Raw genomic sequence first — 16,064 nt, 5'->3', positions numbered from 1 at the left:
AACTTTCACTATTCAAAGGAAAAAAGATGACTCAATCCAAGTGATTTATTTCATGTGGTGGTTAGTGCGCCACCAACGACATCCATTCGAATGAACTGGAAGTCGGCAATGGAAGTATGTTAACATTTTACTCTGATTTGAACTAATCGTTACGAACGAAGTCGGGACTTTCCGTTTACATTCTAGCCGTAATCATGGTGCTGAAGGACGTGTGAATCCACTGTGCTACGTCTATTACGTAAGTACGCCACTTTTCTCTGCATTATTTTATGTTGAATTGTGGTGCATACTATATTTATACGAGACTCCAACATGGCGTACCATCGTCATGCTTTTGTACCTTGTGCGACTACACATAACTCGTGATCACCACTACAGCCGTTGTGTACGCTGTAAAAAACCCATTCAGCGTATCGTTTCCAGTTTGACCAACATTCATCCAGGTTAGAGCGTGTGAATGTGAAAGAAAGGTTCTCAGTGTTTACATTTTCGTTTCCCGGGTCTCCTTTGCGTGGAATATTACCATTGATGATCTGCCCCTTGCCGGACAGCACGGGGTCATGTAATTATTAATTTACATATAATTACATATATCCTTTCAAAGAAGGCCATTTCACGAATGACCCCCCCAAAAAAACTAGAACACATGCCGTTCGATTAGTAATATATGGATAATTTCCTCGTGCCATTCTCGGGGGCCGTGTACCGGTAATGCGTGACAGTGTTGCGCTTATACGACGTAATGAATACTGTCTCTTAAACGGGTTGGTGTACTACATAAATGTCAATAAACCGCGTTTTGTATGACCTCATTTTCAACTCGGTGGTTTACTGTAAAAGTACTTTATTTTCACTCGATATTTATTTCCGCAAGGGGGGGGGGGTGTCAGTGAAATACCTTTCCTCCTATATTTTACATTCAACTCACTAAAATTCAGTAAAAATGACCTTCATTCAAAACAGCCAAAATGTATTTTCATTGAAAATTAGAATAAAGTATTTTACTATAGTTATTCCTATGTTCATATATCAGTCTTTCTTTCCTTACAATTTAAAATTTTATTTTACAAATAAATTACTGTAGAACACTTTATTTTCATTGACAATTAATTTCACTGTTACGCTGTTTTCACTGGGTCTTAGCATGAACTTGGCAGGGGAAAAATAAGTTATTCTACTGTAGTACATGTTCACATGGATTTAATTTAGCAAATTGTACTTGGCGAAATTACAAACCAGTAAATAACTAATGCACTTACAGTACTATATTTTTTTGTTTTTGTTGCAAGAGGGATATAACCTTTTCAAACATTTATGTTTGTGTTAAAATTACCCCTTGGTATGTATTTCTCTAATCCTTGCTGTGTATGGAATATTAAAGATCTTGCTAGCAGAAAGTAAAATCTTATTTTGCCTTGCTTGTAATCAAATAAGATAAAGGTAAATAAGGTAAATACTCGTTTGACCCTTGTCATTGTTATATGTATTACAATTCTCAGGACCTCAATAATTGAAAATTCTGTTTTTAAACATTGCCCCCACCCCCTTCTCGATTTTATTTTGCAAATGACCTATTGAAACATTATTTTTCGTCTTTGAACTTGCTTTAAAATGACAAATTTGATTTAAAATCTGTGTTTTTTTTTTATTCTAACTGTACCGTAAAGCATTGCTCTGTAGTCTCATGAATATACAAAGATGGGTAGCGATGGTTTTAGATTTGTAATATCCATCATATCTAAATCTGATCAAGGGAAAAAGCTGTCATGTAACTTGAAAGTCTTGCATTGAATCAAGATGTTTGGGCATGTTTTTTTGATTTGTTTGAATTATTATTAAGTGTATCTAAATTTCTTAAAAACTGCATCAAATTTTTCATCATACAGACTGCTGGTTAATATCAAATGTGACTGTACATTTTAGCTTTCATATTTTCCATATGTCTGTAATTCTCCCATTTTTGGACATTTTCTGGCACCGTCTTGTACTGTCTCTTTTTTGTTCCAGATTTTATTAATTGACATGTGGGTGCCCCATGTTTCGTGTTATTTGAAAAATAATGCAAATACGCCATTTTAATTTTTTTAACATTTTTTTTTTACACAGTTGTAAGTTATAAAGTGTTACACATTGAGAGGAAGGCGCGACATTGCACTTTTTAACGTTATCCGATATTATCGTCTAAAAATGTCTAAGTTAGACAGGTTTGTCTGGGCAACTATTGGGACAGTTCGTTTTTCTCCGATATTATCGATAATATCGTCTAACAATGTCTAATAATGTCTAAAAATGTCGTTTTTCTCCGATATTATCAATAATATCGTGTAACAATGTCTAAAAATGTCTAAGTTAGATAGGTCTGTCTGGGCAACTATTGGGACAGTTTGTTTGTCTCCGATATTATCGATAATATCGACTAACATTGTCTAACATTGTCTAAAAATGTGTAAGTTAGACAGTTCTGTCTGGGCAACTATTGGGACAGTTCGTTCTCAGATATTATCGATAAAATGTCTAAGTTAGACATCTCTGCCAACATTTCATTAGATTTTATTAGACTTCATGCACATTGATTGACCAAAACTAGACTGTCTATATAGTGCATTACATAAAAAATCTGATGAAAACCATACCTGCCTACTCACAATATTGTTTTTCCTACGAGGATAGTATTCAAATTTTGTTGGCATATTAGATATGAAAAATAGTGATTTACTGAACAAAATATTATTATATTAATTGTATTGTAAGCAACCAGTCAGACATGTATTATATTTAATGTTCTATTTGTTTTATTTTTAGCACATTCACTTACCTTTAGAATTGGGTCATATGATACAATAAATTAAATTAGTATGCGTTTTTTAAAGCTTTTCTTGTAACCTGACCTTGCCTAGATTTTATTCAGCTATCATTGGATCACTGTTATGTTAACCTTATCTCATTTACCTTGTTGCATCATCTCAAGGTTGAAAACACAGAGTTAAGACCAGTCATCTGACTCTGACTCTGACCTAAACTAACTGACCGGATTAGCCTGTTCACACTTGTTACCGGGTCGAGAACAGGTTATTCTGTTCACACTTGTTCCCCAGTTAAATTAACTTTAGGTAGAACCCTGTGTTTTGCTACTTACTATTTGTGAATAACACATTAATGTCAAGATATCAGGTGACCAACTTTAACATTAATAATACATGTATTACAAATTAAGTTACTTTTTAGTATTCAAACAATATTTATCATCACTTAATATTATTATAAATTCATTTGACTACATTGACCTCTGTTTCATAGGGTATATATGTGTCTTGTTGATTGACCCCACTAAAAGATCTGTCATTTCATTTGATTACAGTGTATATGTATGGCTTTTGTTAAAATGACAAAGTCAGTATAAACATTCACTTACTTTGTATGTGCAAGAAAACACGGATATACAACTGAGTGTTCCTTTCATATAGCCTTTGTTATAATCCCCTGCCCAATTAACACCTTTCAGGGAATGACCACAGAGTTATATCAACACCAATGTTACATTCTAACCTGTTCCAGTAGCCAAACATTGCTGCCACAATGTAGCTACACGAAATGAGCCAATCTTGTGTTTAGAATATAATCAGAATAATATGAGTTTATTACAATTATACTGCAAGGTATGCACAGAGACAGTACAGCAAGGTATGCACAGAGACAGTACAGCAAGGTATGCACAGAGACAGTACAGCAAGGTATGCACAGAGACAGTACAGCAAGGTATGCACAGAGACAGTACAGCAAGGTATGCACAGAGACAGTACAGCAAGGTATGCACAGAGACAGTACAGCAAGGTATGCACAGAGACAGTACAGCAAGGTATGCACAGAGACAGTACAGCAAGGTATGCACAGAGACAGTACAGCAAGGTATGCACAGAGACAGTACAGCAAGGTATGCACAGAGACAGTACAGCAAGGTATGCACAGAGACAGTACAGCAAGGTATGCACAGAGACAGTACAGCAAGGTATGCACAGAGACAGTACAGCAAGGTATGCACAGAGACAGTACAGCAAGGTATGCACAGAGACAGTACAGCAAGGTATGCACAGAGACAGTACAGCAAGGTATGCACAGAGACAGTACAGCAAGGTATGCACAGAGACAGTACAGCAAGGTATGCACAGAGACAGTACAGCAAGGTATGCACAGAGACAGTACAGCAAGGTATGCACAGAGACAGTACAGCAAGGTATGCACAGAGACAGTACAGCAAGGTATGCACAGAGACAGTACAGCAAGGTATGCACAGAGACAGTACAGCAAGGTATGCACAGAGACAGTACAGCAAGGTATGCACAGAGACAGTACAGCAAGGTATGCACAGAGACAGTACAGCAAGGTATGCACAGAGACAGTACAGCAAGGTATGCACAGAGACAGTACAGCAAGGTATGCACAGAGACAGTACAGCAAGGTATGCACAGAGACAGTACAGCAAGGTATGCACAGAGACAGTACAGCAAGGTATGCACAGAGACAGTACAGCAAGGTATGCACAGAGACAGTACAGCAAGGTATGCACAGAGACAGTACAGCAAGGTATGCACAGAGACAGTACAGCAAGGTATGCACAGAGACAGTACAGCAAGGTATGCACAGAGACAGTACAGCAAGGTATGCACAGAGACAGTACAGCAAGGGTCACGGCGGAGATCAATCAGACTGTGTACTGTCTGAGTACATACTTTGTGGAATCCTTGTAATAACCTTATTATTATACATCTTTTTCTCCCAAAGATAAATCCAACCTGATAGCAGGTTGTTTTTATTAGAGGGCACTTACATGCGTAATCTGTCTATATTTGGAATTTGCATTTCCTAATATGGTAGAATGAAAATACCCAGTGTAATAAAAAAATTATGGCACGCTGTACTTATGGCGATACAGGGACAGATGTATAATAAATAAATTACATTTTATTAAAACTGAAAACTCAGTTCAATCTATTGATACAAGTGAAACCGAAAATTCTGACAGTAACAGTTTTTATACCATTATGAAAACAGAATTGGAAAACAAAATGGGAGAGTTTTTTCTATAAGGAAACAAAACTGCCTTAAAGTAAAAACCAATGCCCTGTCAAACTTTGTATTATTACTACAGATTGTATTTCTAAGAATGCAATGAAGATTATTATTATAAAAATTGGATTTTCCATTTTAGAAGTGATGTATTCTAGTTCACCCGATATACTGTAATAAATGTGAATAACTTATCAAACATATAAAAGCATATAAAGGTAATACCTACACTTGCAAGGTCAAAACTTCTTTTTTGTTTTACCGTATTACCCCGGACATGCGCCCAGGGGCCTGAACGTACAAAATCGGGAAAAATTGGGGGTGGGCGCTTACCCGAGGTCCACCCCAAAAAAGATTTAAAAAAGTTGTTTTTGTGATCGTATTATAAGGTCAAATAAAGGAATGCTTTCGTACACTTTGTACTACATGTACATGTACTTATTTCTTGATTTATGCGAGGTTTCAATAAACGTGAGCACTCGGTCAAGAACTGTGGGAACATAGGGTCTAATTTCATGAATAAAACTTGTTTTATGTCAGCGAATGAAGTTGTATTACTCACTGAAATTGGCTACAAAGTATGGTAAGTATTGTAATCAATGCACAGTTACTTTTTTAGTAACCGTGATCAGTGCAAGTCGAAACGGCCGGAAAAAACTACCACTTGTAATCCAAGATGGCGATGACCTCATTAGCATAATTCGCATCGTAATTACTGAAGAATAGCAGACAGGGTTATGAAACAAATAAACCTTTTATTACTGATGTGAAATGTTTACAAACTATTGTGAATACATAAACATATCCAAATGGTGATACATAAAAAACAGACTGAAAATAAACTCTGGTCGACCTCATTAACATGATTTATTCACACACCCACACACTTGACAAAATTACAAAAATCACGATGATGCAACAAATTCCCATCGTCGGCATGCCTCATTATGGTTATCGTAATGGACTTGAGGTCAGCTAAATGTTTTTCCTTCAACGACAGAAAAATAATCCACATGACGGTAATGCCATAGCTGTGATGAAGGATGGAAAGAAAGTAGCAAGTTTACGACGTGATGTCTCAAAAGTGCTAGCTCCCGTTATGGATTCACAGTCAGAGAAATGCTACGTTTTGAAACCAAAGCTAAGTGCTTCAAACCACTCACCAAGGTATGGATTATCGCAATATTCCAATATTGGATTCATCGTGAATGAAGAGAAAGCAGAACGTGTGCGCCACATGCTGCGTGGTTCATCTTATGTCGTTAAGTTCCAATGAGTTTTTATGTAAAAACACAAACAAAACGGCCCTTTTCAGGGCCACCACGCACTCCAAAAAGAGAACTACCGTAACAAGCACACTATTTAAATAAATCAAACGCGTTCGTTTTTGACAAATAAAACTTTATTGTTGACCCCGTTCTTGGCTAAAAATCACCCTGGGCGTTTAACCGAGGATGTCCCCAACATGTAACTTTTGTGAAAACAGGGGGGTGGGCGCGTGCCCGGGGTAATACGGTAAGTCCTTTTAATGTGACTGCAAAAAGTCCAGTCTAGGTACATGTAATACCTAAAACTGTTTCAGATGTTACCGGTAAATCCACCAGGTATAAGCATTAATGGGATTAACTGTACTGTAGATTATAATATACTGTTACTATATATACATACTGTGGAATACTTTATTTTAGCTTGGAAGTAATTTTCGCTATTTTTGCTGAAGAAATATTTCAGTGAAAATAAAATCCAGCGAATATACCTTTTTACCTATATTTTACATTCAACTCATCAAAAATCAGTGAAAATAAATTCCATACTAAACACCCTAAAAGTCTATTCAGTGAAAATTAATTCTAGTGTCTTACAGTAGTATACTTGCATACAGGAAGTTGGATTTTCCTTTGTTCAAAACATCAGTGTTTTCTTTAGATGAACGACCAAAAACACAACATGTCAACATGTGATTTTTTCACTATATGTGCAAGTACACAAATACAATTTTGAGATATGATCAACAATTTTCCCCAGTAGAACCAATGGTAACTGGCTCAAAACACGCCCTTTTCATGGAGGTTTGACATATTCATTGTTTGATTACCATACTTTTTCATCACGATTTTGTGAATTGAAGTCTAAAATTAAATCATATGGAAAGTTACAAATCAAACAATAAGTTTTAATGGTAGCTAGCCTCTCTGTTGGTGATCTAGTGAACCTTCAGACAGACGTAAATCATTTAATATGTTCTACACGTGTACTTAGTAGCAGGTGTTAAAGTCAGGTGGGATCCATCAATAATTGTCTTGTATAGCAATAAAAACCATGCTACTGTAAAAATCTTTATTTTAGCTGGAATTAATTTTCGCTGAAGAGACTTTAAATGTTTTGTATCAAATTTATTTTCTCTGATTTGAATCACCGAGTTGAATGCAAAATTGAAAAAAAAGTATATAATCGCTGAATTGTATTTTCACTGAATCATCACTGTAGTGAAAATAGCGGAAATAAATTCCAAGCAATATTCCAATCACATACTGTATATACAGATAATTTGTTTGTTTTAAAAATATTAAGATATAGTGTTACAGTCTTAGATCATGTCTAGAGTTGAATAGGGCAGACATGCATGTACTACCGGTAATCCCAAAACTCCTTAGGAAATAGAATTTGTAAACAATGCTCACATAATGAAAACTCAGACCTTGATATTCTGTAAACAGATTTATGTTCAGTGTTCAAAGTTTAAGGATTGAGAAATTACAAATTTCCCTATCATGCAAAATTGAAGAAAATTATCTGTAGAGAAATTAAAGCAGCTTGTACTGTACAAAATAGTGTCAGCTAATTTACATAACAATATAATATGTTAATTACCCATATTATATTCATTATTATGCTAAATTGTTTTAATTGTTGATCAAAAATTAAACACTTAGAAATCCCTATCAGGGGAGAACCCTGTTACTTAAAGGGGAACCGCTCAATCCTTTGGATGGCACCAAGTGCTCATGGGTAATTAACTCCGCCTCTGTCCACTGAGTATAAAATGAATGCTTATCTTTCCCCCTGTACCGCTAATCCCACAAAACAACAACTGATATAAACATCCTAAGTAAGAACGGATTACAATTTGCTTGTTTAAATATAACATAGCAATTGAATTTCAAACAAATACAGAGCAGTCTTCATGTGCCATGATTTGAAACATCGCGCACTCGGTAATGTATGCATCGTCGGAAAAATATGGCATGGAACTAATTCAAGTTGATGATGGCCAACAAGAAAAGGCAGCAGTCCACCGGCTGCACATGACCAGATTGTCGCGAAGAAAATCCGCCGACTCAAGTTTATTTGTCTGTTTCGGTTGCATCGGTCTATTGACGATACTGATCTCGTATACAATAAACCTGAGAACGAAACTTCCTATGCACATTCTGTATACATACAACTCCCCCAGACTACTAATATAACAAGTGTGAAAACACGAAGTCAAAGACTTCGGTTTTCATATTTTCATCACAAATCTGTAAACAGAACGTGTATTTACTATTGCCCTCAAATTTCCATATAATATTGACTAATTGGTAGAGGCGACAATGAAAAAGTTTACTGTATATTATAAGTACAGGTTATTACACGGTAATTCCCGTGATAAAATATCAAAATCATCACTAAAGAAAAGTTGCCGCAACATCACAGGCTTATCTTGTAACCTGTTTACGACACTCGTGTGGAACGTGTATTTACTATTTCCCTCAAATTTCCATATAATATTGACTAATTGGTAGAGGCAACAATGAAAAAGTTTACTGTATATTATAAGTACAGGTTATTACACGGAAATTCTCGTGATAAAATATCAAAATCATTAGTAAAGAAAAGTTGCCGCAACATCACAGGCTTATCTTGTAACCTGTTTAAGACACTCGTGTGGAAAATCAAAATGTACAGCCTTGTCTTCCGTGAAGCCTAGTTCGTATGTACACAGGTGGTATCGGCTTGTATCTTGTGTGAGATTTGAGTTTTGGTGGGTGAACGTCGGGTTGACTCTACAGTCAAAATCAAATGAGCGGTGAGGAGGAGAGGAGCGTTCTGTCAAAACAATTTTACCGTAGACTCAATTTTAAGGACCAATCTGCAGCGTTGTATTTATTATAAAATCAACGTTGTTTCAACCCAGCGTTACATCATAGACCCTCAACAAAGGGATAGGAAACAACATGAGACAACAAAAGATGTTTATTAATCAAGTGTACGCTGTTGTTTTGCATACTAATTATCTTGTCGTGTGCTTGACATCCGGATGACGTCATCAGCTGCGTGTACGTCCTGTCTCCTTATCAGTCTAGTCGATGCGACATATATGTTTGTCCACCCATTTTTTCCACAATCACCTACGCGACGCCTATAAAATTGACCAACAAATGTTTATTACCCGGTAGGTGTTTGCAGTCGCAATGATTGGCTGTATTTTGATAAATAGTGTGTAACTTTTCGGAAAAAAAACTTTTGATGAGCGTCTCGTTGCGACCGTGTTGTCAAGCTTGACTTCCGCTGTCGCCATGTTTACTATTTGACACGAGTTGAGGCGCTGCGTTGTCCACCCATTTTTCTCCCATCCATGAGTTCGACATCAATAAAACTAAAATATATGATGTCTGTATGTCCCCGTGCTCGCATTGACATGCGGCATTATTACAAATGTTTGGCAATTTTCTGAAAAAACGGCTGTCATTCTCCCTGGTGTCTCAATGTATACAGGGGTGTTTTATTTCAATCGCCATTTTGACCGTCGATGCGACATATATGCTTGTCCACCCATTTTTTCCACAATCACCTACGCGACGCCTATAAAATTTATCAAAAAATATTTATTAGGTGTTTGCGATCGCATTAATAGGTGGTATTTTGGTAAATAATGTGTAACCTTTAGAAAAAATGACTTAAATTAGCGACCGTGTGCTGACTTCCGCCATCGCCATGTTTATTTACTATTTGACATGATTTGAGACGTTGCGTTGTCCATCCATTTTATCCACATGCATGAGGTCGACATCAATTTAAAAAGTGTTTTTTTTTTGTATGAGTCCTTGTGCTTGCATTGACATGCAACATTTATTACAAACTCGAAAAACTCCTCGTCATCGCTAAAATATTCCCAAGCATTCTGATCGACCTCCATTTTGAAAATGACGCATGTAGCTATTTAGCATAATCTCGTTCTCGCGAAACCCCGTAAATCGTGAGAATTGACCTAATTACCATAATCGCGTTTGGGATTTTGCGAGATTTTTCGTGACCAGACGATAGGTTTACTAGTTAGTTTATTTGCGTTGTACACAGTTATGTAAACTCGCACTAATGTGTTTTTAATTATGCAAAGCAACATCGTACAAAGAAAATAGCCTTGTTTCCTATCCCTTTGTTGAGGGTCTATGGTTACATCCAGCAGGCAAAGCTAGCTGGGTGACAGTTAAAGTCTGTGCAACAACAACGCCGCTGTCAGACGTGGAAAAGTCTGTGCAACAACAACGCCACTGTCAGACGTGGAATGTATGAAAACACACTGGACAATGTTTGATAGACGCAATGCATGGAAAGATGGGTGATACCTCCAGCGTAAACAAAACCTGATGCGTGTTGAAGGCGTCGTTGTAACAAGACGAGAAGTAATGCTGGACTGTGTCGTTAGACTGGTTCGGTCAATGTACCCCAATCCACCTAGTTTACAGTATATGGGGAATTTGTGGGAGTAAGCCTACAACGCAAATGAGTCTGTGTCTCTGACACCAGCAACAAACGGCCCTTTTCAGGGCCAAAATGAGAATCCAAAATTAGAATATAAATACACACACACTCGATTTAATTTTCTTGACATACATCTGGTATATACGAAAAGTGGTATCAAAAAAAAAAAACATTGTCTTGAATATAAATACACACATACACTCGATTAAACTTTTATATATGCGACGTATGAACGAAAATGATCTATTGTAAAAGTTTGTGTTAATACATTTACCTGAATTACCTGGTACTTGTGATTATCCCAATCCCAGAGACACCCTGTATACCATGTACCACTCAGTAATAAAGTACATGTACAGTTTGTGTTAATACCTGAATTACCTGGTACCTATGATTATCCCAATCCCAGAGACACCCTGTATACCATGTACCACTCAGTAATAAAGTACATGTACAGTTTGTGTTAATACCTGAATTACCTGGTACCTATGATTATCCCAATCCCAGAGACACCCTGTATACCATGTACCACTCAGTAATAAAGTACATGTACAGTTTGTGTTAATACCTGAATTACCTGGTACCTATGATTATCCCAATCCCAGAGACACCCTGTATACCATGTACCACTCAGTAATAAAGAACATGTACAGTTTGTGTTAATACCTGAATTACCTGGTACAAAATGTACCTATGATTGTCCCAATCCCAGAGACACCCTGTATACCATGTAGCACTGAGTAATAAAGTACATGTACAGTTTGTGTTAATACCTGAATTACGTGGTACTTGTGATTATCCCAATCCTAGATATACCCTGTATACCATGTACCACTCAGTAATAAAGTACATGTACAGTTTGTGTTAATACCTGAATTACCTGGTACCTATGATTATCCCAATCCCAGAGACACCCTGTATACATGTAGCACTCAGTAATAAAGTACATGTACAGTTTGTGTTAATACCTGAATTACCTGGTACCTATGATTATCCCAATCCCAGAGACACCCTGTATACCATGTACCACTCAGTAATAAAGTACATGTACAGTTTGTGTTAATACCTGAATTACCTGGTACTTGTGATTATCCCAATCCTAGATATACCCTGTATACCATGTACCACTCAGTAATAAAGTACATGTACAGTTTGTGTTAATACCTGAATTACCTGGTACCTATGATTATCCCAATCCCAGAGACACCCTGTATACCATGTACCACTCAGTAATAAAGTACATGTACAGTTTGTGTTAATACCTAAATTACCTGGTACCTATGATTATCCCAATCCCAGAGACACCCTGTATACCATGTAGCACTGAGTAATAAAGTACATGTACAGTTTGTGTTAATACCTGAATTACCTGGTACCTATGATTATCCCAATCCCAGAGACACCCTGTATACCATGTAGCACTCAGTAATAAAGTACATGTACAGTTTGTGTTAATACCTGAATTACGTGGTACTTGTGATTATCCCAATCCTAGATATACCCTGTATACCATGTACCACTCAGTAATAAAGTACATGTACAGTTTGTGTTAATACCTGAATTACCTGGTACCTATGATTATCCCAATCCCAGAGACACCCTGTATACCATGTAGCACTCAGTAATAAAGTACATGTACAGTTTGTGTTAATACCTGAATTACCTGGTACCTATGATTATCCCAATCCCAGAGACACCCTGTATACCATGTACCACTCAGTAATAAAGTACATGTACAGTTTGTGTTAATACCTGAATTACCTGGTACTTGTGATTATCCCAATCCTAGATATACCCTGTATACCATGTACCACTCAGTAATAAAGTACATGTACAGTTTGTGTTAATACCTGAATTACCTGGTACCTATGATTATCCCAATCCCAGAGACAACCTGTATACCATGTACCACTCAGTAATAAAGTACATGTACAGTTTGTGTTAATACCTAAATTACCTGGTACCTATGATTATCCCAATCCCAGAGACACCCTGTATACCATGTAGCACTGAGTAATAAAGTACATGTACAGTTTGTGTTAATACCTGAATTACCTGGTACCTATGATTATCCCAATCCCAGAGACACCCTGTATACCATGTAGCACTAAGTAATAAAGTACATGTACAGTTTGTGTTAATACCTGAATTACCTGGTACCTATGATTATCCCAATCCCAGAGACACCCTGTATACCATGTACCACTCAGTAATAAAGTACATGTACAGTTTGTGTTAATACCTAAATTACCTGGTACCTATGATTATCCCAAACCCAGACACCCTGTATACCATGTACCACTCAGTAATAAAGTACATGTACAGTTTGTGTTAATACCTAAATTACCTGGTACCTATGATTATCCCAATCCTAGAGACACCCTGTATACCATGTACCACTCAGTAATAAAGTACATGTACAGTTTGTGTTAATACCTGAATTACCTGGTACCTATGATTATCCCAATCCCAGAGACACCCTGTATACCATGTAGCACTCAGTAATAAAGTACATGTACAGTTTGTGTTAATACCTGAATTACCTGGTACCTATGATTATCCCAATCCCAGAGACACCCTGTATACCATGTACCACTCAGTAATAAAGTACATGTACAGTTTGTGTTAATACCTAAATTACCTGGTACCTATGGTTATCCCAATCCCAGAGACACCCTGTATACCATGTACCACTCAGTAATAAAGTACATGTACAGTTTGTGTTAATACCTAAATTACCTGGTACCTATGGTTATCCCAATCCCAGAGACACCCTGTATACCATGTACCACTCAGTAATAAAGTACATGTACAGTTTGTGTTAATACCTGAATTACCTGGTACCTATGATTATCCCAATCCCAGAGACACCCTGTATACCATGTAGCACTCAGTAATAAAGTACATGTACAGTTTGTGTTAATACCTAAATTACCTGGTACCTATGATTATCCCAATCCCAGAGACACCCTGTATACCATGTAGCACTCAGTAATAAAGTACATGTACAGTTTGTGTTAATACCTGAATTACCTGGTACCTATGATTATCCCAATCCCAGAGACACCCTGTATACCATGTAGCACTCAGTAATAAAGTACATGTACAGTTTGTGTTAATACCTGAATTACCTGGTACCTATGATTATCCCAATCCTAGATATACCCTGTATACCATGTAGCACTCAGTAATAAAGTACATGTACAGTTTGTGTTAATACCTAAATTACCTGGTACCTATGATTATCCCAATCCCAGAGACACCCTGTATACCATGTAGCACTCAGTAATAAAGTACATGTACAGTTTGTGCTAATACCTGAATTACCTGGTACCTATGATTATCCCAATCCTAGATATACCCTGTATACCATGTACCACTCAGTAATAAAGTACATGTACAGTTTGTGTTAATACCTGAATTACCTGGTACCTATGATTATCCCAAACCCAGACACCCTGTATACCATGTACCACTGAGTAATAAAGTACATGTACAGTTTGTGTTAATACCTGAATTACCTGGTACTTGTGATTATCCCAATCCCAGAGACACCCTGTATACCATGTACCACTCAGTAATAAAGTACATGTACAGTTTGTGTTAATACCTGAATTACCTGGTACCTATGATTATCCCAATCCCAGAGACACCCTGTATACCATGTACCACTCAGTAATAAAGTACATGTACAGTTTGTGTTTAATACCTGAATTACCTGGTACTTGTGATTATCCCAATCCTAGATATACCCTGTATACCATGTACCACTCAGTAATAAAGTACATGTACAGTTTGTGTTAATACCTGAATTACCTGGTACCTATGATTATCCCAAACCCAGACACCCTGTATACCATGTACCACTCAGTAATAAAGTACATGTACAGTTTGTGTTAATACCTGAATTACCTGGTACTTGTGATTATCCCAATCCCAGAGACACCCTGTATACCATGTACCACTCAGTAATAAAGTACATGTACAGTTTGTGTTAATACCTGAATTACCTGGTACCTATGATTATCCCAATCCTAGATATACCTGTATACCATGTACCACTCAGTAATAAAGTACATGTACAGTTTGTGTTAATACCTAAATTACCTGGTACCTATGATTATCCCAATCCCAGAGACACCCTGTATACCATGTAGCACTGAGGTAACACAATGTAACATACATGTACATACCGTACTTATCCGGGTAAGAGCCCATGCCTGGACAAACGCCCATCCCCCACTTTTGACACAATAAAGAAGTTGAGGTCATATCTGGGCACACGCCCAGGGGGTCTTTTTCTACACAAAACAAAAAAAAAACTATTTTCTATTCGTTGACTGTGGTTGTATTAACAGTTGACTTTCTTGAAGTTTGTCGTGATACTTATAAAAATTGTTAATTTACGTAAAACAAGGGGTGAACGCAAAATAGCTGTGACAGCTTTCTGCCTTCAGGGCAGCGCGTTCACCGCTGATTTTTTTCAGAATCATAACAGTCAGCAAGTCTATAAAAATAAATATTAAAGCAGAAACAGTATTTCTCTTTGAAATATGTCGTGGCCCTAAAAAGGGCCGGCCGTTTGGTTTGTGCTTCCTTAGAAACGATTCAAGCAAATCGTATAAGGAGAGCCGCTAAGCAAGTGTCGCACTCGTTGGGCTTTAGCGTCGTCGACAATGAAAACAATGTTGCAATATTGTAGCAACCCGTACTTGGGAGAATGGTTGAAATCACGTTATTTTGGCTTTATAAATAGTTTGTAGCAGCTTGCGAATCCATAACTGGGGCCAGCAATTTTGCAATGTCACGCCATAGACTGCCAACTTTTTTACCATCTTTTATCACCGCTATTGCATTTCTGTCACGAAAACTATTATTCTGTCCATGGATAAAAAAAAACTTCCTATTTCAAGTCCACCGCGATATCCATATAGTGAGACATTCCAACCGCATTTTCACCGTGATTAATAAGCGTCGAGTCTGATAAGAAAGCAATGTCACGATTTGACCTTTATGATGAAAAGCAGATGCATAAAGGTCAAAGATGATTGCTAGACAGTAAACAAAAGCATCGTATGCCATCGCAGCAGAGCGACCCCATTTTTCTTGTCTCTTTATTATGATTAGATATGAATGAAAAGTGCCAAGCTGACAGACTGCAAAATCTGTTGATTAAAAGTGCTCAGTCCAAATTGTGTGGGACGATATCGACGAACTTCACGAATAAGTTGTAGGGATTTTGTTGGACAATTGAG

General features: G+C 37.1%; 1 protein-coding gene across 6 annotated transcripts in view; it reads left to right on the top strand.

The window, feature by feature from the left end:
• Positions 1 to 42: 42 nt before the first annotated feature.
• The window catches only part of LOC100378435 (PHD finger protein 20-like), a 78,780-nt gene continuing 62,758 nt past the window's right edge, over positions 43 to 16,064 (top strand). For 5 of the 6 annotated variants that reach the window (XM_085508140.1, XM_085508142.1, XM_085508139.1 and 2 more), the window contains exon 1: positions 43 to 238. The gene's annotated coding sequence lies outside the window, so the exon portion shown is untranslated. The remainder of the gene's footprint in view (positions 239 to 16,064) is intronic. The other variant, XM_085508141.1, reaches the window with a different exon arrangement.

This window comes from Saccoglossus kowalevskii, chromosome 14 (assembly GCF_978046115.1).
Source record: "Saccoglossus kowalevskii chromosome 14, keSacKowa6.1, whole genome shotgun sequence".
Classification (NCBI taxonomy): domain Eukaryota; kingdom Metazoa; phylum Hemichordata; class Enteropneusta; family Harrimaniidae; genus Saccoglossus; species Saccoglossus kowalevskii.
This window is presented reverse-complemented; position numbering and strand designations above follow the sequence as displayed.